This window comes from Aptenodytes patagonicus, chromosome 4, assembly GCF_965638725.1.
Source record: "Aptenodytes patagonicus chromosome 4, bAptPat1.pri.cur, whole genome shotgun sequence".
NCBI lineage: Eukaryota > Metazoa > Chordata > Aves > Sphenisciformes > Spheniscidae > Aptenodytes > Aptenodytes patagonicus.
In genome coordinates this window covers 54,086,450-54,113,925 of record NC_134952.1, presented here as the reverse complement: position 1 = coordinate 54,113,925, position 27,476 = coordinate 54,086,450, and the positions used below count along the sequence as shown (strand labels likewise).

Genomic DNA, 27,476 nt, shown 5'->3' with positions numbered 1-27,476 from the left:
CCTAATAAAGTACCTCTACATTTTAGGAAATTCTGCTATTACCCAACTTTCAGCCAGTCAACTACACGAACCTAAGCCATAATTCAAAGATTTTTAACAGTACCATAACATATTTATGATAAGCAATGTCTGTTCTAACATTGACCATGCAACGCAGTTCAGATTCAGCTTCTCCCCAAAAAACTGCTGGCCAGAAATCTGTTTGCATACCTTAGATCTGAAATCCTTCATATATATCATTGAAAGTTATTAACAAAGTAAGGTTCAAGGTGAATACAAAGCACCCTGTGTATTACCATGTTCCTATAGCTGCTAATGGTTAAGCTAACAGAAGTACGACAACTCAGCAGAAACTGATGCAGGTTAAATTATTTTCCAGCCCTAAAAAGAAAGAAATTATGTACATTTTTGTCATCATTGTTTGATGTTGGTTTAAAAGCTGGTTCCACACAGTAACTGCATCTGGATCCAAAGTGTCCTAACAGCATCTGTTTTTTTGAAGGACAGATATTGGGGATACAAACATGCCAGAATTGTTTGTGTGAGGCAATGAGGCAATTTGCCATTGCCTGTGGCTCAGGCACACCTGAAATACAGCTGCACCTGGGACATCAGCTCGGCTCTGATATAGGACAGATCCTAACAGACTGGAAAGTACTTTATCAGTGAAAGGATAGCACAAGTGGCCAACATGCATTCATTTACAGAAGCAGATGAAACTTTCTGGTCATCAAGTATGGCTAGATATTCTAAACCACTTCTGTTTTAAGGTATTTAAAACAAAGTGCAGAGGTATTATAGGGGAGGCAAAGGTTGCAATCATAAGTAAAACAGAAAACTATCAGCATTTAACATACACAGCGTAATTTAGCCATTCCGTACAGTTCTTTAATAATTTGGGGGGATTAAGTTGCTAAGAATTGTTTCTCGAATTTTTATTATGGAACAGTTGCCCATTTCTTTTGACATACTGAACAAAGAGGCTTAAATTAGATCCTTGCTATCATCATTTAAAAATAAATTGGAAAGCTTTGATGGAGAAAAGAGTGGGAGAACTTTAAGACGATTTGAGCATTCCAGAAAAGGAAAAACAGCATGCATTTTGTTAAAAATACAATTACTTCTGCATTTTAAGTTTGTGAAAGCGACAATAGCCTTAGCAAAATGAGTTATGAAGAAAAATGATGACCTTTTTAACTTTTGCACAAAGTATTGAAGACCATTCTAGTCTAAGCCCTGATTCTAGCTGTATTTTTTCATGAAAAAGAAGCTAAAACCATAATTTTTAATTGCCTTTTTTTTTAGTTTAGATCAACAAACATAAATAACTTCTCATACTTATGCTAACAGTCCCTCTAAAGTCAGTGTAAATACTCAGTTGATGAAATTACTCATGTGATGAAAATAATTCATATGTATAAGAGATTACCGGCACAGGTACCTTGATGTAAATTATGAAAGGCACATTACAGAATGTCATAATTTTTCTAGAATCACATTTCTTTTTCTCACAGGTACTGTCAAACATCATTTTACCTTTAAGCACTGCATTTTGGTAGCATTCTTTCAATCATCCTTTTTGACTAACCTGAACCAGAACAGTAATATATCTCTCCTGTTCCGACTATTAATATTATGGTCACACAGTCTTTGCTTTTGGACGGTGATAGAAGCAAACTGACAGATCCAATAGCCAGACAATCCTTGAAGTGATACATGAGCTTTACACAAGAATGATCAACAAGATAGAGCACTATTCTCTCCAGACTGATTGATAGGAAAAACAAGTTGGCTATAAGGCTGTATTTTCAGCTGGGAGCAAGTACATCAGAAGTCCTCTGTGGGCCTCCAAGTATACAGAGTGCAAAGCTGAGCCAGTCAAAAGAATAAAGAAAAAGGAAGAAAGACAAAGAAAAAAATCACTACGATCTAGGAAGGTCATTATTTGGTCTATTATGCAGGAAGTAAGAGAAATAGACATCTGTCATGAAGAAGTAAATTACAGTGAAGTTTGCTGTTCACCTAAGCGAAATTCTGAATGTGTGAGCATAATTATGGCCCATCTCAAGTTCAATTAAATCCCAGCTTACTCGAGGCAGACAGGCTGGCACATCCCAGTAGAGCTGTGTCAAATGTCAGGCAACTGCCTGAGCCATTTCCCAAAGCTAAGTCAGGGGCAGGATGGGGGAAAACCCTTCCCCTGTCCCCCATCCCTTCCCCAGCCAGGAACCCCACCTGCAAGCAAGAAGGGACCATGATCACTGCACACTGCCGTGCAATTAAACATATCTGCTCAGACACTGCTAACTGACTGCAACTGAACGCATTTCTATAGCTGTTTTTAGGGGCACACTATATTCCCTCTATGTGCTTCATATATGGCACTGCCTACTCTGACGATGGGCACTTATGACCCTGTCAGCCCCAGACCGCTGCCTGGAGTCACCACGCTTTCTCGTCTGCCAACGCCACATTTTATCTCCATCACTGAAGCACCATCAGGATGAGAAGAAAGATTTCAGGGGCAGGGGAAAACTGCACCAGCAGAGCCTTTGCTGGGTATTTTATTGCTTTTTCTGGGTATTCCCCTCTGTTTTTTCAGCTTTTTTGGCTGCTGGTCCCCTACTGAGCAAGAGGCCTTCTCCCTGGCTGTCACTGCAAGAGGAGCCAGGGAAGCTGTGACACATTTGCTTCCACTTCTTGCCACTTGGATAGGCAGTGCCTTCGTACCACATCTTTTTACGGTACTTTTTCTTAGGTGCACACTAAGCGTTTTTTTCTAGAGGAGTCAAGAGAATTATTAAAAAAAATGAAAGAGAGAAAAAATTAAAAGTGAAATCTCTTCTGCGATCAACCAGAAACTTGGAGAAGGGAAAGGGAAGGACTTTCTATAGATATGTATTAAAGTTCATGAGAGACAGATATGGATTAAAGCGCAGTGAGAAAGACAAAAGCTCTAAGGAATCATGAGAAATCCAGGTTCAGATCATTTTCTGCACTGGCATCCTTGAAACATACTAAAAAACTTCATTACTGCAATGTCTGATGCTTGCAACATAGGGTACAAAATACAGCTATCTGAAAACATAACATTGTTCTGACTAAACAAAAAAAAAGCTTATTTTCCTCTTGTCCTAGAACACACAATTCATGTATACATATATGCACGCACCACACATTTATTCCTATTTATTTCATCTACCATGTCCTGTCCTATATGCTGTCAGCTTTTTCTGAGAGATCAGAAATGTATTTTTGTACATGTGAAAATGTCCTTTACACAGGTTTACAAATTTATTTTCCAGGATCCTGGAACACAGAAAATTTTCCTCATAAACATCACAGAAAATTTCTTCTACTGAAAAAGATTCAAACTTTGATCCACGACCCTCTGCACGCCATAACATGTCTCCAAAATGGAAAAGAGGCCATCAGAATTGCTTATTGTGTATCTATTTCACTCTCCCCTGGGCAAAAGAAGATAAAAACAGAGGAGTGCCATATTTCTGTCACAATGTGAATCTTCCTGAATGTACGTTTCAATAGCCAATAGATGACTTTTTCTAATATACATTTATAGCAAAAAAGGATATTTTTATCACTATTGTTCTGCACTTGTATGATGTCTAACAATGGCATCCTGGCACGTGACTGAGCAATATCTGAAACAAATGAGAGATACCTTCTCTAGCGAGAAGTTATCACTGTTCTTATGATTATACTTTGACATTTTAAAGAAAGGACTATAATTTTGCCTTTACTTCGAGAACAAATGCAACAAAAAACTTGGAATTAAATGTGCAGTACCGTATCTCCCAACCCCAAAATCAGATTTGATCTGAGAGTAGCTAAGATTAGAGGTATCAGGACAAGAACTGCTGCTTTGGTTCAGTATGAGGAGGGATACATGGAAAGGAATGAAAAGTCATACTCCTTCACCTAATACAATTAAAATAAAGGTTCATGTCTTGGAATATTTCATGCTGTAAGCACAAAACCTCTTTTTGGAGGCAGCAGGTTTTTCATTACACTCCAGGACCCACTCCATTTGTAGTATACCCTTATACACGCACCAAGGCTCCCCACAGCCACCCGCAGCTGTGTTTCACTTGTTTAAAGGGCATTTAAAGTACAAATGTACTTGGCAACACCTAGCTGGAAAAAAGTGCACGGATTGCCTCCTTTGGAAGTCTCTGAGGCTTTGTTCAGTCTGTGGATGTATGCTTCTTGAAAGCCTATGGTGTTTTTTTGCATGTGCATACATATTCAGGGAGATGGAGGCACTGAAAACATTATGCTAGGTTAATCAGACCTGTAAGTTGAAGTCCCTACAAGTAAAAATATTGCAACCACATTTTTTTTCTGCTCTTCCTCTGGTCCTAGGGACAAGTGGAAAACACAGGAAGGTGTCACACCATGCTTTCATGTGCAATGAGTTCCCATCTGTTGCGCTTGAGACAGGGCAGTGCTTTGCAGATATACAGGCATGGTGAACATGCACCAGACCTCCTGCGTATTAGCTATGGGTGCTTTTTCGCACTGGGGCATGGAGCCTGGGCTTTACACCACTTACAACTGTCAAAATTAATTACTGAGACACTCAAAAAGGCTCTAAGTAGGGGTGCTACTTCCCCTCTGCTCACTTCAGATTCTGTCACATTATCACCTTACCGATCAGGGCACATATAAATGGGAAAGAGGAGGAAGGATGTATGGCTGTACCTTCCTTTCCGGGGTAGATAATATTGAAAGGAACAATTGTGAAATGTGCTACAACAGTTACATGGAACAAAACATAACAGGGAATGGGTTTTGTTCATTTTTAATATAATTCTGTCCTCAATGGGATTCTGGTCCTAGACTCAGCTGGAAAACACATTACTACAGATAAATTATAATAACGGTGATGTAAAAAAAAAAAAAAAAAAAAAAAAAGACTGAATTTTCTGAAACCAGTCTCCTGCTTTGAAAAAGCAAGAAAGAAGGTATTGCCTACCAGCCACATGAGCAAAGCAGGAGCATTCTCAGCTATATTCACACTAGCAAAAGTAATATCCAGTTCCCCAGCACTGTTGCAGCTGAACTGGTGGGTGCTAGTGAGCACTTAAGCAGCATTCAAACCTTATTAATGCTGACTGAACACTGTCTGAGGCCTGTCTATGTTAGAGCATGTGTTGGTGCTAGTATGAATGCACCTACAAAAGTACTAAATCAGATAATAAAGTGACCAACATTGATGCAATTATAATGGATTTTTCTATATTTTAGTCTGGAAAGCTTCCTTTATAATCTCAAGCACGTTAATTAACTGGAATTTTACCATTTCTGCTGTGTAAGCATGGAGGAAACCTGAAGGAAGCCATAAGAAAAAGGACGAGGAAGAAAATGAACAGAGTCTCATCACACTGCCTCTGGATTAAACATACACGTTAATAAACCCCCAATACTTCTTCTGTATAAGCACTATTTAAATATTATTACTCAGTAGCTACAGTAAGTGCCACTAACTACAGATATGAAAGAATACATCCAAAAAACTGTATCTGATTTTAAAAATGTGACCTATAAAATAAAGCAAAAATGGCACCCTCCTAGAGGGAAGGAAACATCAGGGAAATTCTGTGGATACTGAATCGCAGAGCACTGAGCCTCAGCCAACAAAAAACCTCAGACAGAGAAGAACCATTTGCAGTTTACACCTACTTGGCTCAGTTTGCATTGTGTTTCAATCTCAGGAAGGGAACACAAATCTTTCAAAGTCTGCACCTTCTTTTTCAACCCTCTACCTTCCTCTTTGCTCAAAATGACGATATAAAAACAATAGAAGAGGGATATGTAGCCATATTAAATTTGGTCCCAAATTATATCCCTTACAAAGATAATTTTAAGAAGCTTTTATTCACACTAAAACAAATTATATTTTTTTCGTGACAGCACAGAAAAACCTAGTAAAAGGACCTTATAGTATTTTATGTGAATTATTTATGACACTGTCCAAAACTTAGAAGTGAAGGATCTATGCTGGCTAGTGAGATAATGAAGCCAATATAAATTGATTCAGCCTTTGTCCTTACATACCCTGGAAAACTGCTGTGTAACGTTCATTTAAACAAGTGACTTCTCTTTACCACAGTACTGTGCTGTAAAATAGGTCCAATAAGCTAATGTTTTACCATCTGAGCTTCTGGTCCCCAAAAAGAGAGCTAAGTCAGCAGACCTCTGCCAATTTATACTTGCTGAGCTTAGACACCCAGATTTTAATATGCATAGTTAAAATGAGAAAAGATTTTATAGTTTAATTTTTTTTATATATTTTATATTGTGGAAACTAGGTGCAAGGAAATACTTCCCCTAAAGGTCTATTTGCTGCCTCAATCTTAAAGGTAGAAACAAACCTTTACCTACAGCCTCAGGACCTTTGACCCTGCTTCATGCAGTGGAAGCTGACTGTTTTCAGCCAATTGCTGCTATTTGCCAGTGCTATCACTGCATTCCCAGAATAAGGGGATGATATTAGGGATTTATTAGGGCAGAAGTACAACTTGCTCATGGGAATGAAGAGAAAATGTCTGAAAATAATCATATACAGATACTTACAAAGACTTTTCCAAATATTTTGAAAAAAAGAGTTTCAGTGTGAAGGGCTCTCATCTGCCCTTGCTTTTGTGACCGTGATATTTTGCCACACTGAGATACAGAGAAACTCACCTTCCTTGTGTTACTGTGTCTTTTCTTCATAGATGAATTCCAATGCAAATTACTAAGGACAGAGGGAACTACAATGAATTAATTTCTTAAAATGTCTCTAGCGCTGTAATTAAGGCAGGTAAAGCACGTAACAAATACTGACAAAGAAAAGTTAGCCTCTACCAAGCTTGTTTTAAATAAATAAATAAAAAACAGTCCCAGGCATACACAACCCCATGTGGCCATGTCTTATTTTATTAGGTTTGTGCTTTTTCACGGTTTATCCAGTTTCAGATTGAAGGCACCAAAGTCCTGCAGTGCAATGCATTGAGACAGATGGTGGTACAACATACCCCCTCCCCCAACATAAATCATGGAAACTTATTATATTTAAACCAGATCACATATAAGAGCTACAGTGAAAAAGGCAGCATTCCTACAGTGAGCACAATTAGCCTGAAATTACGCAGATAGAGTATGATATTCAGTGTAAACCATTTCTCGATGAGATTTGAAGCTGGATGTGAACTTCGAATTCAATAAGCAAACTCTTTAGCTCATGGATTGCAGGAAGCTGCACATCAGAGCCCAGAAGAGTATCAATATACCAGCTTAGATTTTACAAAATAAATCAAGACTACACCTTCTCCTTCTGAGGCAATTAATTACTGATGTACCATGGCAATGCTTGGGGGAGACAGAGAGAACAGAGGTTTGGGCACAAGCTGTTTAAGACCTGTTGATTTACTTGCAGTTATTCAATCCTTTCTATTCAATCAGTTACTGTGCTAAGCCAAGTCCTTGGGGTGAAGCATTTACAGTTAATTATGGAACTGATATAATCTGTCTTGCTTTCAAATTAAGAATTTATCATAGCAACAAATTAATTCTTTTTTTTTTTTTTTAAACAGCATATTAGCACATCAACCATAGTGGCTAGCCTCATTTCATTCCCATTATTAAGACAGTTTTTCCTTTTAATTTAGAGAAAGCATGAAATTTTACCACCGGATCTACAACTCAGCTATGAATAACTTATTGAGAAAGTTTTTATTCAAAAGTTTTTATTTCAAATGCAAAATGAGTTACAGACACAAATTTAACCAAGACTAAGACACTGTGCATAGTCCTGGTGATGAAACCATTAACTTTTTGGATAATAGAGAGTATTTTATTTACTTCTTGCTTAGTTGCTACTTTCACACCACTCTTTACTGAAAGAGTGGTGAAACATTGGAACAGGCTGCCCAGGGAAGTGGTGGAGTCCCCATCCCTGGAGGTATTTAAAAGACGTGTAGATGAGGCGCTTAGGGACATGGTTTAGTGGGCCTGGTGGTGTTGGGTTGACGGTTGGACTCGATGATCTTAGAGGTCTTTTCCAACCTCAATGATTCTATGATTCTATGATTCTATGATTCTAGGGATTCCAATAAACAGACAATTAACAGTTCTCCTAATAAATGTTTCATTATGGTTCTTTTCACAAAATCATTGCCTTCAAAATCTGTAGTGCTCACTATTCATTAAAAAAAAAAAAAGAAATAAGTAATTACAGCAAGCAAGATGCTTTCATGTAACAAATTGGCAGTCTGATTGAATCAAAGAGTGAATGGAACTAAATTCAAATTATTCCACAAAGTTTTGAAAAGAGTTTTCTTCAACAGTAGTTGATTTTCAGTTCCCAGGATTTGACTGAAGTTAGGTTTTAAAATATACCCTGAGAAAACAGTTATTCTTGTAGTATTTGTGATCTTGCAAGAACCTAGGAATATTACAGCAGTTATTGAAAACTGATTCTTAGGTGTTTTCCAGACTCAAGACTGTTTAGTTAGCTGGACACGCCCTCTGATGCTTATTGTCACCAAACTTTGGGACTGTTTGTAGTTTACCCATTCATGTTACCACATACTGAAAAACACTCTGAATAATCAGAGAAAACAGAGCTTTATTTCTAGGTTTTTCTCTCACCATGATAATTGCTTCTCAGACTACTCCTGCAGGAGAATCAACAGGGGCATACTGCTGGACACAGAACCACGGCTTCAATGTTAGTAGCTCTGAGCACTTACGAAGACTAGCGGATAGTTGGCACTCCAAAAATAATCAGGCTACAGAGAAGTACCTAAGTTATCCTAACTAAATGCAAACCTATTAATGCTAATTATGTTTGCTAATACAAGCATGTGAATATGTTGTCAGAAACTGATTCTTTTGCTCATAGGCAATATGTACACGAGCCCTGCAAAACTATGTTTGAAGTGTTTTGACATACAAAACAAAGTATTATGTTCTTAGGTAATATTGAGAAACTGAGCTTTTTCCAGGATAAGTTATAACTATTTTATCTTCATTTTATAGATGTATGTTTTTGAAGAAACCTTTCAGCAACAGGGAAAAAGTAGCTCTGCGTATATGTATACATAGATGCATTTTATGCTAAACAATCTATTTTCTGTAGTATACTTGCAGCAGATATAGAGAAAAGTCAGAAGAAAGTTAAAAAAAGTAACCGAATGAAGAACTATTTGAATGAAGCACAAAAAGCAAAAATCTCACATGCATCCATACATCCTTCTATTCAGAAGTCTCTCTGGGGCCCTGAGCCAAAATGAGTTACACATAGAGCCCTATACATACTCTATAGCCTCACTAAATTCTCATGGCAGTTGGTTAATCCGCATATAAGAATATATTATCTGGGGAGTTTACTTTAACCTTTCTGACAATTTAAAACAAGAAGAGAAGACGACAAACACCCCTCTTAACCCAAAGCCTGAAACAAAACCCTATTAATTATGTATAATGACTTTTGCCTTGGCCCACTTGCTCTTTTATAATCACAAGGCTACCTGTTGCTAAGCCCATCTCTTATTTGCTCCAACTAGCACGCTGCACTTTCATGTCAAATTATATATATCCAAAATGAAAGTTCCATAACACCTACGGGAATGATTCCCCACAGCTTGAATCAATGATAGCAATGCTGAGATCTTCACGTATAAGCTTTCAAAGGGTATCTTAAATAAAACTACTTTCAAAATGAGAAATGAACTAGTATGAAATACACACTTAGGTAGTTCCACAACCGCATGCAAGAATGTGTGCACGTGCCTTTACGTGCATGCAAAACATCTAAACTTTCAATAATAAAGAAATTGGAAAACATAGGATGTATGGCCAGTACACTCTCAAAATGACCAAGTCCCCCACCCTCTCAGCCTAAACAAAATCAAATATGAAAACATGGGAAAGAGCAAAGGAAGCAATGACTAATAGGAAAGCAAGATATGGGGCATCTGTGACACTGACCAACTAAGAGGGAGGGGGACCAGCTTCCCCTTATATTATCTACTTGCATGTAATAATTCCCACAGGTTTGTTATTAAAAAAAAAAAAAGCTCTTAGATAATCCCCAGCGACACATATGAAAATACAGATTCTGTCTTTATGGTGATGCTTACTAACTGCTAGATGCCTTTAGCCACTGCAGTGATGCTCGCCCCCCGCCCCCGCTCAGAGCTGATGTTGTCAGAAACAGACAGGCAAGCAGGGGAAGCTCTACAGAGGAGATGAGCATAATTATGCGGCACCTCAAAGCTCCCCCTTGTACCTTCCGACCTTTGCTCTTTTCCTTCCCACTTTCTATTAGTTTCCCTTGCTGTGCTTCTCCTGAACTCCAGCTCAGCATAAAATCCCATTACCAAAATGTCAAGGCAATAACCATATCTTTGTCTCTCTCCTTCCTTTTTTTCCCTGCAAAATATATACATACTGAAGGTGTTATTATGGCTTTATTATTTTCGGTAATTAATAGTTCCAGTTCAGGGTAGGAATCCATTATGCTCCACATTCTGTAGTGCATTCTGGCGAGCTCGCAATCCATATTAATATACAATGTGCATTACCAATTATATGTAAAACATACAGTTGGTGTTCAGTGGAGAAATACGGAAATAACAGTATGGTAACTATGAGGTTACTTAAGAATCCTAAATCTTATATAAATAATAGCAGGTACAACTCAAATGCTTAAGAATCTGTAAGTTTATTTGCTAGAATAGACAGAGTTATGAAAACTGATTTCTTGTGCTTTGCCTTAGACACTCAACACAACTTGACAAAATCCTGTAACAAGTCCTTTTTTCTGCTGGAGAAAGGACACTTCTGGCGGTCAGTGGAAAGTTCTCGATCACTCCTTACACACACACATCCTGCTGACTGCAATTCATTAAACCTCCAGATAAAGCCCCAGTCTTTCTGTGATACCGCTAGTTGACAATTATGAAATGGGGGGGAACCCATCTCGCTGCTCTGTCACAGCAACGACACTTGCCCATGAACCCACCCTGTTCACCTGTGAGAAAGCCCCCTCCTGAAGTGCCTCCTCTCCTGTCCTACTTTGTCTGGTGAACAGGCAGAAGAACTGATCCAGGTCTAAAATTATCAAGGAACTCTTCATGCGCAATTTCTAAGCAATCATTCCTTGTTGCTGTGATTGATTTTTTACATCTTTTCCCTACACAACAGGTGCTTGCGGGTCAGCAGGCAGAGACTGCATTGGTCAAGAATAAACGGAAAAGCAGACAAGGCCAGTTCAGTATATATAGATCTATAGTATATACATATATACACAAAGTCCCAGTAACTTCTATTGTATCATGAACACATAGCACCATTAGAAGTGGAGTATATCAAAAGCAGGAACCCAGCAATAGATATGTCTGTCCAACTGGAATAAGTGAGAGCTTCTTCAAGTATTTCTCTATACTGCAGCTTTCAGAGCTGAAACGAAAGACAGAATACAGCCAATTTTCTTGATCATTAGGCACCTGTCCAGACATGGTAATTAAGACATTTCAGGTATAGGGTTTTTGCTCTCTTTCTTTTTTTAGAGTAATGGATACGTACCTGAATCCCCCCAAAAACAGGTTGCCTCACAGTGCAAGGAACCGGTACACAATTCTACTTGAAAAGACCTGGACACACCGTTGTCAGTGAAGCATCTCTGCTGCCTCATGTGAACAAAAAGACAAACCACCCAAAACAGCAGAAAACAGGGACAAACTGTTAATGAGGAGCAGCGATAATATTTTTCTGGCTTGCTTTACAAATATAGACAGAGGGCAAGTCCCTTCATCCTTTGCAAACGACAGCATAAGCACTACCTGGCAGAGCAGGGCAAAGAGCCAGAGTACCAGATCTGTCATTCCTTATTTAAAAAGACAAATAAATAAATCAGGATTAAACCCGTACTTGAAGAATTTCATTTTTTATTTTAAGACAGGCTTGCAGTGTTGAGATTGAAACACTGTTCTGTGCCAGGCTGCCTACTTGCAATTACTGTAAACAGTGCGAATTGACACCACACCACCACCCACCCACCCCCCACCCCCCAAATATCAGTGCCAAGAAATGCTGCTCTTGAAGCTCTAGCCAGCAGCACAGCAACGTGGAAAAAGAACAAAATGCACTGGTGATCCACCTCTCCTTTCAAACCCATGGTTTCTTTTGCTTTGCCTGCAAAAAAGGAACCATTGCTGTTCCTACAATGCAAAATCCCCAGTGCACGGGTCTGTCCCGCTGTGGGCTGCAGGGTCCCGCTGTCTCTGTGACACCCACTTGGAAACGTGGCCCTCCCTTGGGAAGGCGAGGGGGAGCAAAGGGCTCCCAGGGCAGCGAGAGCCTATAGACTCGGCTGCCTTCTCCAAGCACTGTTTGTATTTTCCAAGAATCAAATGCTGCATCGAATTTGTTGTGCAAAACGACAGCGAGCGGCTCCTTTCTCTTCACTGAGTTAAAAGCATCAGACACATATGCCACTGCAGAGCGTGGCCTGCTTGGTGACTGATTTGAATCTCTTGCTTTACACATTACCTGGATTTTTAAGGTTAAAAAGCTGTCACAGCGCAGGGACTATGTCATTCTTTGCATCTTGTAGAGAAGCTAAAGTTGGCAGTAAATTAAGCACAAGACAAGGACAGGGGCAGGATGTTGACAACTACCTGTTGTCAAAAACCTCACCATAATAATAACCTTTTCTGCTTAAAAAAAAACAAACCTGCACATTTGTTTTAAAACACTTCTTTCCATTTTCTATTATGGTCTTTAGAGATCATATGCATCTTGGAGCCTCATTCTCTCAGCTGGCACGTTCCTAATAAGACTGCTGATGTAATCCATATTAAAACTAAATTGTTTTAAGATACCAGGAAAACAAAGAGAACTGCAAGCTGGGGATAAAAATAGGCCATGCAACTTCAAGGGACCAGCAAAATTTCTGCCTCTAATGTACATTTATGAAAATTCACCTCAATTCCCATTCTCTCCCACCTCTTTCTTAGTACACTGTTTGGATCATAAATGCCAGCAAGCAACAAAATGACTGTCCTGAGAAATAAGGAGGAAATCTCTGTTGCAACAGTGATTTCTTTCACTTCCCTGACTCATTATTTAGCAAATATTTTCTTCTGAATGCCCACAGACTATGTCCAGGAGAGCATCTACACGGAGAGAATTTAAAATAAGCAATAGCAGAGCTGCTGTAACACCAGCTAATGAGGTGCTGTGAAGCCTGTATGCAAACAATTCCCACTGTCTGCAGCTTGAATTTAAAATGATTTGTAGGATCAAACCTTCTATTATTAGAAGCCATAAGCTATTAGCATTTTGAAGAAAGTAATAGCAAACAAAAACTTTCGAAGGGTTTATTTTCCCGTTTCATCATGCACTGGTTGTTTAAACTTTATTTTAAGGACAGGGCATCTCAGAAGCCCTGTCGTCTGGCCAATTTAAAGCAATTGTGAAAGTCTGTTCCCATATTCCCAAAAAGTTAACTTCACTAATTCCTAGGTATTGCAGTAAAAGCAAGCTGGGAAGCACTTTTCTAAAATGCTTAGAAAGCTGAGTGGAAGGAACTACTGGATTTGAGAAAGGAGGTCGGTATCGGCCTCTATAATGCTCCATATGAGTATCAGAATGAAAGAAGCAGTTTAACAGCACGAGTATTTGCTAGTAAAGCTATAAATGATAAAAAGAGGAAGACAGTTATTTAGAAAAGCTGTATTAAGGAAATTATAAGAAAAGTTTGGAACTGACATGAAATTTTCATATGGGATGAGATAACTTCATGTGCACTTACACTGATCAAGTTGTCTCCTGTACAGGCATTAGTCTCTCATATGTTCTAAGACTCAAATTATGTTTCCATAGCCAAAGTCCTAAACTGACCCAAAATTAAAGTTCCTTTCATTTAAGGATAACTTGACCCAGCTCAGTGGAATGAAATAGCCAATCATGAACAAAAGTGAGGTCCAGGAAAATAAAACTCAGTGTATCTATACCTGAAATTCAACTAATATTGGGTTCAATGTTTTTTAAAAAGCACAACAGATACTATGCCTCAGCATGGCTCTAAGAGTTAAGCCCAAGATATGTGTGTGTTCATCTTTGGTTTCATCAGAAAACCTTCACTTTCAGAGAGAACTAATTTGTAACAGAATAAAACATTCTATTCCAAGTGGAAAAGTGGACTGTAGAGAAATCATTCTGGAAGAGCTTTTATGGAACAACTGTATAGATTGAAAAACCCTTTTTCTTCTCTCATACAAACTACTCCACTACCTTCCCCTCTTACGTTTTCAGTCACAACTGAGTAAAAGAAATGGAATATGAAAGTAAAACTAAGCAAAGTGGCTTCAGATGTAAATGAGAGGAGGTAAAAATACAGAACTTGCCTCCTAAAAGTCTTTCTCAGGTTTAACTATAGCTATACAGTTAGAAAAGAAAGATGGAGGAAAAAAAGAGACGACAAGAAAGAGGTGTAATTTCTGTAGGTTCTTGACCAACCCTGGCAAATTCCTTTGTTAATCAGACAGAAACCCAGAATGGTGAAAACGGCACTTCAGTTAACAAGAGGAGGCTCTTACGTTCACTTTAGTAAACTGATGCCCAAGGACAGAGGGAGATACCGGGAGCAGGGGGGGAGGCATGCTAAACACAATATCCCAGGATAGTATCATAGTTATGCCAGGCACAATATCATATTATAGCTCGGAGACACTTGACCACCTCTCTGGGGTAGATCTCTTGCTTGTGCACTTCTTTTTTCAAAGTTGTCTCCTGGCTTTTTCTAAAAGAAAAAACCAAAACCCTGTTCTTTCCATTCTGATTGTAATACAGAATTTACGAGACAGTAAGAAATAAACCATGTATGACTAGGACGGTAGCCTGAAGATGATGATAAAGTCAGAGTGCTCATTTTCTAAAAGTAATAATCATTTGCATCAGTATTTATGGGGGTGGCCACATTTTCTAATTAGGTTGTAAATGTTTTGCATACAACTATTTCAAATGGTTTCATGCAGCAACACATTCTGTAGTCTAGGTACTTTTCATTACTCTAATTCTACAGGTCTAATATTTCAAAGTGATTCACTCCTACTCTCTCATGAGGTGTTTATTATATATATTTTATTTTCTGCTGATATTTTCTTGTAAAGTAGTGCCAATTTCTGGGTAATAATTTTAGCCATTGCTTAGCTGGGATGCTGCAAGTGAAGCCAGGAGATCTCAGAGGAAGATGCATTCATTTTGGCATTTCTCTCCTGAGAATCTGACAACCAAATATTTTTCAAATTATATTCAGAAACACTTGGCTTACCAGATAGGGAGAGTATTTTTTCTGTTTGGCAAATGTAGCAAGCTGTTTGCATCACCTGAATTGCCCCTTCCTGAAATAAGGGAACCTCATGAGAACCCATTACCTAATTCCTAAGGCCCTTGGATTTATACCATAACAACATAGTCATTCCCAGCTTACCGACGGTTCAAAAAGACAGTTATATGAACCTGATGTCCTGATGTGAGTAAACATCCATTATGTCCAAATCTGTGCAAAAGATGATTTTTCCCCTTGATATGTGGAACAATTCTGCAGATAAAATCTTTTTTAAATGCCTAAGGACAGGATTAATTCAAACAACAGAAATCGCAACTTTTTGAATGTCCATTTGCATCTACATTGCTGTCTTTACATCTTAGTCTCCAAAATTATTTGAGTGGAATATGAGAAAGTAAGAGGTAGTGTCAGTCTCCTCAGGACACCTGATTGCTGGTACAGTTCTTCCCTCTTCACTGCCCAGCTCCACCAATAGTACACCGAGCTCGAATTGTAAATCACAATAAAGCCAAGCTGAAAACCTTTCCCAGGGACAGAACATGTTGCTTCTGGTTTTTTGGTTTTTTTTTTTTTTCCTTCCCCCCATATTTTTTTTCAGTATAAATACAGTGTCTTTTGTAACTGCAATATATGGTTGACTGGTATTCTTCAGAGAGCATGTCAGCGATCAGCAGAAAGCTAGCTAGTTACACGTCTGACTTCTCTTAAATTCATCTGCTGTGTTTCTGAGGAAAAATAGCAATATATACATCAATATTCCATGCAAAGCTATTGCTTTGGTTAGCAATAATTTGACATTTTAATAGTATAGATTCTATATAGCAGAGTATCTTTTTTTAGCATACTTACTGTAAGATGATTTCTGGGGTAAGATATAATCTATACTATAAAAATATAGGAGGAGTGTTGCTTTTAAAAACGTGTATTAAGAATAATATCTCTGTAGCTTTCAGTTTGCAAAAGCTTCTTACGTGACTACTGGTAAGGGGATTCATTTCTTGCTCTGGATTTGCACGTTTCTGTTCTGTCTTCTCCAAGGTACCACTAGTGAAAGCTTCTTTACATGACATTCATTGCCAGTTTACAGGATTTGTTCAGGGTATTTAATATGCATATAATATCAGCATTGGTCAAAATTTAGATTATATGCAGAAATAAACTGCATAACTACTCAGGATTTTACTTTTGCATAACTACACTTGCTAGAAGGAATCAAAAACAAAAGTTAATGACTGCTCAAATTCCTAAGAAAAATGTTTTTTATTACCTAACATGAACAGCCAGATTAGACAATCCACTGATTCAGAGGATGGAAAATGGAAGACGTATGGAAGAAATGGAACAAAGGAGTCATCCTGAAGGGACTGTTTCAGTTCATAGCCCTCTAATTCCTTGAACACAGCCAAGATAAGATAAAAGAAGAAAGAAGGGCCTCTGCACTGCTCCTTTTTTCTCTACCTTTAGTGGGCACAGGTGCAATAGCATGACCTTTCCTTTCATAGTATAAAAGACAGGAGGAAATTCTAATAGCTTATACGCAGTACTTGATATCAATAAGAAATAAGTGCTGTTTTAATTTCTAGTCCAACTTCAAACTTACCCCCCTCCCCAAAACAACCCACAACACAACAAACAAAGAAAAACCTGCGAGAGTGATTATAACTTGCTAGGAGTGTCTTAGCACATTGTTTAGGACAGCAGGGACTCCTCTACCCATCACAGGATCATACTTGCTTCTTTTCTCCCACAGTGTCTGAGCATGTCATGACCATTTCTTGTAGTTCACTGTGGTAGCTACAATCAGGTTAAAAGAGAGGGAAGACCAAGAAGACCTTCTTCCCCTTCTTGCTCAGCTCTTCTCTCCACTGTAAGCAGCCACCTTTCAGATAAAGGCACAGCAGGGCTTTCCTTCACCTGGACCTTCCACTATTGCAGCTCAGCATTTTCTAAAGATGGAAAGAGCATTATATGGAAAAACAGTTAAGCTGCTAGCACTGTCTCTTCCAGGCACTCAGGTTTGAACTCCAGGTATGCATTTCCTCTAAAACACTAAGCCTCTACCAAAAAGGCAGCTATCAATCTTCTATTTCCTACTGTTTCTGAGAGTACTTTTCAAGTGCTTACAGAAGCATGAGCCCTGTGTTCTTGCTGTACAAAACCAGAAACACAACAGAAATGCCAGAACAGGGCCTAAGAAACCCTTCTTTTTTCCACTTTTTTGCTTGCACTACAGTGTAGAAGCCATGCTACTCAAAAGGAAAGGTAGGGAAAGAAATGGAAGGGACCTTTCCATGGAAGTGCTGCACTTAATTTCTCATTCTGTAGCCACTGAAAACACATTGGAGACCTAGTAAAACACTTTCCCTATCTGCAGCATTCTAGCCTGAATCACCAAGTAAATATTTCAAATGCTTTCTACACTTCAGAAAAATACACTTTTCAGACATCAGGCTAGTGAGACATTCCTCTGGGAGTTTGTTAAGATGCTAGAAAAGTTCCTGAATTACAGTGTTGACTTAAGCTTGTTAAAGCAGCTATTCAGTAACTTTCCAAACAACAAATGATTGCGCTAATTCTTCTAGCCGGAAGAACCATTTACCGGTGCGTTTGGACTACACATACAGTTCTGACTATAAACAGGTTTTTTTCCTGACTGTTCCAAATACTGTTGAGGAATCTGAAGTGATAAAGATGATATATCACTAAATTGCCTCATTTGAAGCACAAATCTTGAAAACCGTGTGAGAAAAAGGTGTCAGATAAGTTATCAGAAGACAAATTATATTTCACATGTTTGTATTATTCAAACACCTTAAAGTGTAAGACAAGGATACTTTGCCAGAATGCAAAACAGTTTTTGCATTAATCTTGGTCTTCTGCATGACAAAAAATTGGGACTGAGATCCGTAAACCACCTATGCCAACGTAGCTTATTCAGTGGGAGATACAGCTGAGGGTCTGGCCTTTGATGGGGTTGGAATCAGTCCAATTTGAAATGACTCAAGCAAATGTCATTTAAGATCAATCTACCTTCCACACCTTCAGTTACTCTTGAAAATAGAAACATGCTCCTGCATTTCACACCGTTGAACAGCTTTGTTATTAGGTCATTTTACTTGGGCTAAACTAAGCCAAGTGGCTAAAATCCATAACCAAAGGATCCTTTCCCAAGTACCTGAATTTCAAAAAAGACAAAGGTGTGGCAGCCACCAAGAAGTGAAGGGACTTGTCCACCTTTACAGAGCAAGTCATTAGCAGGTATAGGAGTTTAGATTACTGACCCCTACAATTAATGCAAATGGTCATCATATATCCTCATTATTTTATTATTAAAAATGTTTTTCTATTTTATTATAAAAAAACCTGCTTCCATGATCACAGAAGTTTTCAATTTTCCTTGGAAAGAAATTTTAACTTCTAGTTTTACATAACCCTGAAAGCCAGGGCTTGTAAATGGAAACATCAGCAGACCCTGAAATGCAGCAAAGCTATAATGCTTCTCTAATGACTTCATCTTGGCTAACGCAAGGTATTGCCAGTCAACAGAGGGTAAAATTTCATTTTGTTAGTTATGCAATATGGATAAAAAAAAAATTAGTTTTTTGTTCAATGGCATAAAATGAAAGTCCTGAATTTTAAAGTCAGCAAATCTCATGCGGATTTCACCTCGATTCAGATATTACACTGGTGTTTGGAAATATGAGCCTTTCTGTGACATTTCCATAAAAATCCAATTTACCTACTTTATAATTTTAAAGGCTTAAACGATAGTGCATGTGTTCTCTGTAGCCTTGAAACTGATTTGGTGTTTTCCCAAGCTTTGTTGTATAGTTTGTGACCTTCCTCCTCTCCTCCAAATGTCTCTCTCTAAAATATTAATACTCAGAAGTCAAGGGGGGGGGGGGGGGGGGGAAGCATGTATGTCTGACAAAGACATGAGGACAGTAGACCATGGCTCCTAAGATGAGAAAAAAAGACTCCTGGGAACCGCTTTATAACATATTTAAATATAAAAAAGCTACCTAATGAGCAAATGTACTCAAAAAGAGGCTTCCCCTACTTCTCTCTACATTATGTAATTGCCCAGTTTGGACTTAACAACATCACTTCAAGACAGAGAAGTGATCTGGGGAGTGGGGGCGAATAATGGTACTTATTAGGCAGTAGAAAATAAATACATTAGATGAAATTGTGGTACAGTCCATTAAGTATAAAACCTTCTAATTACACAATTGGATTTCCAAGCTCTCCTTTCTTTTATAACACATTACCTCCCAAGACTATAACCATTTATGTATATATGGATGAATATGCATTACAAGAATCAAGATTTGTAAAGTGTTCTATTCCTGAAAAATGCCACTGAAATTTCCATTATAAATACACTGGTTGTACCCAGAAGAAAGATTTAAAAACCTGGAGGAATTGTGACCAAGGTTTAGCTCTCTCTAAAATAGTAAGACTACTCAAAGATCCATTTAATCTGATCATAACCTCAGTAACCCAAAGCCACGTGTACTCTAACAGTATTTCCAAACGGTATTTTGATTAGTTTCAGGTTTTGCATCTGCACAATATATTATGAACAAATATGAGGTTGCTCCACCCACACTCTGACCTGAAAGTCAGGAGAAGGATACACTAATTAAGTGATGTTCAACATTACACCATCTGAACTCGGTGGGCTTCCTACCCGCTCTAAATGTGGACAAAGAAAGCTCATGTCTGCCTAAAATGTATTCCATAGGCACAGCCCTAGGAAATTCATCTGTTAGCAGCCTCTCACTCCAAACACAAACGCAATTACGGGGATTACAAAAACTCCTATGCGTGTGCGAACTCACAGGTTTATGAGAATGTGCTAGTTGTAATACGTTCTCTCTAGTGAAATATCAGAACAATTTAATTTTACTTTCTCATTTCGTCCACATCCAAACATCTTGATATTGTTGTTGCTATGGATTTGTGCTTTTATGCCTGTATATTTATTATTATTAATATGGTATTGTATTTATACTTTTAGTTATATTTTTGCATCATGAAAAGAAAATGCTTCAGAAGGGTTTCTTTTCCTAACTTTACAATCCAAAAGAAACTTTCAAATACTGGCTTTTCATTGCAGCTCATTAAAGTTTAGAGGTCTCAAAAATTCTCTCTTCTGATCAGGTCCCTTTACAGCTAAAGTTGAAAATATTCCCTTCTTTATATACACTTAAACATGTAATGGAATTCTCTTTTGGATATTCTGAATGAGTAATTTATAATGCAGATGGCTGAACTTGCCTACTATTATTTGAGGAGCATCTTTTGTCTCTCCAGTTTCTGCCATCTCCACAGATATTGAGCTGTTGCTTGATCAGGATGCCGATACAATAGCAGAAGTTTGAACGTATATCCGTATGACTTGAGATTTGTAACCCCACGGATTTCACACCTACATTACATGTCAATAGTGATTTTGTTATAAGTATAACATATTTGTATTATATATAAAAAAATAATTAGATACACCAAATAAAACGCAGGAGCGTATTTACCTCTAAGAGATACCTAAGGCATGTGTGATATTTTATGGGCATCAAAATATTATACCATAAAGCCAACATTTTTAAAAGAGTGTAGCCAAAGCAACACCTAAGTGCACACTTGAACACTAACCCATCTGCTGGGATTAAAAAAGGTCTACATCATATAAATTTCCACTGAGGAAAACTGTGGGTAAAAATCAAAGGGAATTTTAAATGTTTAACCTCCCCTACATGTCAGCAATTGATTTTCAGGTATCAGTATAGATTTAATGGCAACATTTGTAATGTTTAATATATTAAAGAATTTAAACTGAATATTGGCATGCATCTCAAGTCATTCTGCCTTCAGATTCTGAAACTAGATGATTTAGCCCAATCTATATGAATAGCTTGATGGAGTATTGCCATTTCATAACATCAGGAGCCTATCGTGGGTATCTAAATTTAGACTCAAAGCTTACTTCCTTGTCTGCCTTGTAGAGTAGCAGTTACCTTAAGGACTGGTAGCACTGATATTGGAAACCTCACTGCTCTCTGAGGCAAGTGCAGGAATATATCTTGCCCTTTTTTGGTTCTGAAATTAAAAGCATGACCTGTCTTGATTTTCCTATCGCAATGTGAAAGCTTGTTGAATTAATTGTGTCTGACAATTTTAATGAGTCTTTGCTTACAGCCCTAAATCTTTTCTAAACTAATTTCAAATAACGTACATAAAATCATGTGAATGAGACATGTGACAGAGGTCCTGATCATTTCCAACTGTGAAGGACAGATTCTTCTAGGAAACTCAAGTGCTGACTGGTAAACTCCCAGTTTTAATGGCAATTTGATGCCTAATTCTCCTAGGTTCTTTAAATTTGATGTCAACTTTCAGTTTGAGTCACCATATTTTTCCTCTACAACTTGAACCAATGAGAATATTTCTGACTTTCTGCTACATGATACTACTCAAAACAGTAGACCTCATCTCAGCACACTTCAGTACTTCTTTAAGTGTCACGTTTGACACTTAGAAATTTTAATTATTGTTGCTGTTCAATTATATGAAGGGCAAAGCACAATTATTAGTCTTACAATAAAGACAGTTAAGGACAGTACTAATCTATTAATCAAAACAAAGACCATTTTACATTTGCTCACTATTTAGATTGTATATGTTTGTATGTTATGTCTAAGCATAAAAAAAAAACAAGCTCCAGCAACGTAGTGACGAGGAAGGAGCTTCAGCAAAGAAAACTGCAGGAAAGTATATATGAAATATAACATACAGCCTGAAAGATGTCATCAGAGTAACCATCTCCATAACTATTTCAAACAGACTTATGAACAAATCTCTCTCTGATATTATTCCATACTCATAAAAAACCTCTGAAAAATTGAAATGAATTTTTCATTTAATAGTTCTCCAAATCCACTCTGCAGTCTCCAAAAAAATTTGAGTCTCAGCTCCAGCCTAGAGATTACACGCATCTAATACAAGATGATGGGCACAATTTACTGTTGTAATCGTGAGGTCTTTAACTGGTTCAAAGACTGAGACTGGATAATTTGATACAATTCTGAGCTACCATATTTGAAACAATGGGAATCTCATGTTTGCTGCTTTTATAATTAACTTCACATTTTCTAAGTAGCTGTGTCACTTGCTCTTGCCCTCTTTTTACTGTCTTTCACCTAACATCTCCAAAATCAGTTTCTATTACGCAGCAAGAAAGCTGCTACAACAGCAATACAAAACACTGGATTTCTTAGTTAAACTATTAACGCTTGTGAAGTACTTTGAAAATTTAAAAAGCCATGGATATGGAAAGTAATTTTACTAAAAATAATAAAAGGGCAATGGATATTGGCACTCATTAATATAGAATATTTTCTTACTGTACGCCTAATTGTTTCAAAAAAGAAAGAGACATTGTGAAATCACTATGTAAAATGAGAACCTTTGTCAAGCCTGTGCTTAGAGCTGCACGGGTAAGAAAACCAGTTCCAGTGTCACAGGACACAATAAACCAAACTGTCTCTCTCCAAGAGATGGACATCATCTCAATAACCTCTGAATAACCTCCTCAGCAAGAGGGCTCCCTGTGTCCGATACTAACTGGCACAAACTAGTGCCAGAAATAGTAGTCACCTCTTCAGTGTGAATGGGCACAGGTTAACACAGCTTCAAGTTTGCAACAGCAAAATAAATGTGTGCTCTCTTGCCACTGAACATCATAGCAAGCATCTTTAGGAGAGTCAGTTCAACACCATGTCCTTGAAAGAATTATTTACTTGGTAAAGAGGCAGCCTATTTTAAGGCCACACATGCTACTTGAATGAGCTTTGCTCGCTTACATTGTTGTCACTGTTTTTTCTAAGTTATGTATGACTCGGCATAAGTAATGCCACACAGACATAAAAGTAAATGACCTCTTATTTATCAATTTTGAATTTTCTGTTATTTTCAATTTAGGCAATAAAGATTTATGTTTTAGTCCACCTTCCATTCTCTTTCTCATACTGGCACGTAGTTCTTAATCGATATGTTAATCTCACAATGTACTGTCCTACTGAAATAAACAAACTACTTTAATATTATCAAGACTTGAAAACACTTCATTGTTACTGAAAACAAAGGTACATTCCTTGAAAATAATTTCATAAACTCTTTGGGGATTATAGATATAGGCAAGTAATTTCTTCATACAAATGAAAGATACTCCACTGCACAAGTGGAATCTGCAGTGTGAGAGAATATGGTCCTCTGCTTTGGCAAGTCATGTAGACTCAGGTGGTCTGTGATACTGACTTCCACCTCTGATTAACCTCTCCCTTAGAGTGACTTCGGTATTTGAGATGGTAAGTCTATTTCAGCATTGCTGAAATTTACAAGCATCAATGCCTGCCCCTCACCTTAAGCGAGACTTCAGGTCCTTTAACATCTTACCACTTCTGGAAATTTTTCCTACAGTCTTACTATGCCAGTTCCACCTTGTTCATGAGATGGAAACACTATAGAAAGTTTAACAAAGATTAAATAAATGTATGCCTCAAAATAGTTTGATTTGAAGATTGTAATTAAATGATGCCCCAACGTTCCACATTACCAGAAACATTTGTTGTTGGTTAACCAATGGAAAATATTTACCCATCTGTCACACAAAACACTGTTCCTGACATGCTATGAGGAACTAATTGCTATGGATAATTTGATCTTTAAAAATGAAAGATTTGTGGTTCCATCATCACCAAAACTGGAAATGTCAAAGATAATTCATCTGGGATGCAAGAGGGAAGAAAATGCAACCTTAGAGCCAGAGATGCATTGTCGTCTCTTTATAGGAATATACAAATATTGAAGAACACACTTGTTTTGGAAAATGTTAAAAGTGAGAGCATAAAAGGCTAATTTCTCTTTCCAGAGAATGTGTGTATGCAGAAGGCCAACTGTGGAGGTAATGTTGCACTAGATAAATCAAAATGTATGCAACTATCTGCAGGAGACTAACAATAGACAGAAACCCACATGTAACCAATGTGTTCAAACTGCAGAAAATTAAATGTTGTTACTTTTACCGATGACTTAAGAAATTCTCTACGACAGCTTGGTTTATGAAGAACACCTACGATTTAATCTGAACAAATGTTTGTGGGTTTTTTTTCCCCCCCCTTTCAGTAATCACAATAGATAGAAGGAAGATGTAGACAATAATTTTGCACCTCAGTGGCTATGGCTGTAAAACAGCACAAGAAATTAAATTAGGATATGCACACTGAATAACAGCTTCTATCCAGATTTAATGTTCTGATGTGTAAAAATAAGGCAAACCATAATTTAGATTGAAGTATTGAACTAAGTCTTAGAGCAGAGGTATTTTATCCCTCCTATGCTTTTACAGTACCTAATGCAAGTAGGCGCTCAGCAGGACTAGTCTACAAATATGACATATGAAATTATAACATGTAGTGTCTTCTGTAACTAAAATTCCCCCAAGAGGAATCAGAGTTGACAGAATACGCTCTTGGAAGATGAGGAGTTACGACCAGGGTCAGGTATCAGAGAGATAAGTGTCAATGAACAAAACCTTAGTAAATTAGAAAAGATGCAAGTTGCATGGTGCAGTCATTACAACTACACATACTTATGCATTCAGTATTACTCAGCTCTTTTAAGTATCATTCTTTATGTTACAATATATTTGAATGCATTAACTATGGGAACCAAAACCTCATTCTTCCTTCACAATGGTACAAGAATTTAATCTGCCAGTTTTATTGGAATTATTTCACTTTTAACTGTAAGGGGTTTTGTCATATTTTTTGTTACCTGAGATGGTTTTTGATTATCTATTTTATTTCCAGGGTCTTCAGTAATAATTTAGTTTGTGACTTTTAATAATTCTTTGTACCAACTGATTCATACTAGAGCTACATCAAATATTATTTCATGGCTTTATGACATCAAGAAACACACTTCACATTTCAAGTTTTATTTGGTGATACAGGTGCAGTAAAAAAAGGCATTTCATCTATTTGAAGACTGTTAATAGAAAGTAACATTGTAGCCATCTTACATGAAAAGTGGATAATTACCTGCTGGGTTAGAACCATAGAATCATAGCACTTTGGAACAACTAAGCAAGTAGTCGAACAAGTGAAAGAGTTGGCACAAAGGAGCTGCAACATGCAGTTAGGGACAGAGAGGAGGGTGGGACCACAGCAGCCAGGAAATTAGGCTAGTGTGGGGCCTCAGCACAAGTACCTTCTTAATAGCATTGCAAGTTGCACGAGGAAGTCCTATAGGACAAAACCCATCTGGGCACATGGATCAAGATGAGGGAGAACCTGCCTTCTGAAAGTTAGCATCTACAGTGTAAAAACAAGATAGATAGGTTATGTAGTTAGACAGGTAGACAGCTGGATGAGGAGTACAAAGAAGCAATGGAATATTAGTCACCACAGTAAGCAGTTGTCTCAGTGTAACAGCTGCCTGTACATTGTCAAGTTAATCATAGGCGAGGTGACAAAAACCTTCCAAGGAAAGGTTTGAAGCAGGATAATGAATTGGTTTAGTGTGAATTAGTAGCATGCTCTTTCCACGTGCAAGGGAAAGTCATGGCAGAAGCAAGATCACTGAGAAAGCAAGCGATGAACAATGATAGATGGGCAAAGCAAACACGAGCTGACATCTGAACACTACTTAAAATATAAAATCCAACATTCAATACTTCAGAAAGGCTCTGAGAAAAAGCAAAAGGTTTGTGTTCTACACCACTAAGAAGGCAGACCCAAGAACAGGTAGATGATTAGAGCAACAAGCTAGAAAAATAACCTTTCATCAGTATTTTGAATAGCTTCAAGCTGGGTGAGATTGTATTTATCAAGACCAAAGAAAGAGATTGTGCAATTGCAAGGAACAAATTGTATCTGTGCACCTTTTATTGAGAAAGTCTGCAACTCAAAGTTGCTTTCTAGACAGAATTAGCTATATTTAAACACTGGACAGATGTGAAGAACCTGAGAAAGGGCAAAATTGAGCAATAAGGGATGGATGAGGATGTAGTGGCTTGCCCAGAATGATTAGAGTAAACAAGTAAAGATTAAAAATTGCTTAAGTTTAGGTGATTAGACACCGAACAGATGTCTGAAAGACAGGGAACACATTTAAGTTGGACGAAGAGCCAGAAAGAGGGTAAATCTGTGAGTCATCAGCACAGAGCAGATCCTGAATTTATGTTCACAAACATAATTTTCCAGACATTACGTACATAGAGAAGACAGCAGGAAATAATTATGCCCAATTGCAAATCACCAGCATCCATACTGTGAGAGTCATGCATAGGATGAAATCTCGGGTTACTAAGATTTATTTGATTGATAACACTCACTGTAGTAACCTTTGAGAGATAAGGACTTACTGATGTTGATAAATTTTGTTGACTGATAACTATTACCATCAAAATCTTAATGAGAAAAGAACTTCCATTTCCATCCTAAATGTGATTTCTCGTATTTTAAAATTATCATGTAGCGAAGGGATGATGTGAATATATTTATACCTTTGTTACCATTAAACAACAGAGAACTTCAATTCATAGGGAATGACCAGTATGGAAAAACATAATACACATCACTAATGTAGAAAAAAGGAAACATCCTTGTACAGAATGTGCAGAAATGTGACAGAAGAATCAAATTCTACACATTGAACAAAAGATATTAACAGCAATGGGTTGTGCCAAACAAATCCACCCTACAGGTATCATGTGAGATATGAGCTCCTTGAAAAAATAAGCACCACCAGGAAAATCAGTTAAAAGTCATACAAAGGAATCAGGGAAGACTTTTTGTGAGAAACATTGATTGCAGAAAAGTAGAAAAATGCTATTTATTTGCACAGATATGCTTTGGTGTGAAATATGCTCTTGTGAGAAACACCTAATACTCTCTCTTCAATTCATCAACTGTCTTCTGCCTCAGAATAAACTTTCACCACTAAGTGCTGCATTTTCTGGCAAAAGTTATGAAATTTTCCTTGCTGAAAATCTGGTATTTTTGTATATAACATAATATTAAATCAAAATAGCAAAACCCATCAGGAC

The 27,476-nt window shown here is 37.6% G+C and overlaps 1 protein-coding gene across 6 annotated transcripts in view; it reads right to left on the bottom strand.

The window, feature by feature from the left end:
• The window catches only part of GRID2 (glutamate ionotropic receptor delta type subunit 2), a 755,994-nt gene that overhangs the window by 254,833 nt on the left and 473,685 nt on the right, over positions 1 to 27,476 (bottom strand). The gene's annotated exons all lie outside the window — the stretch shown is intronic.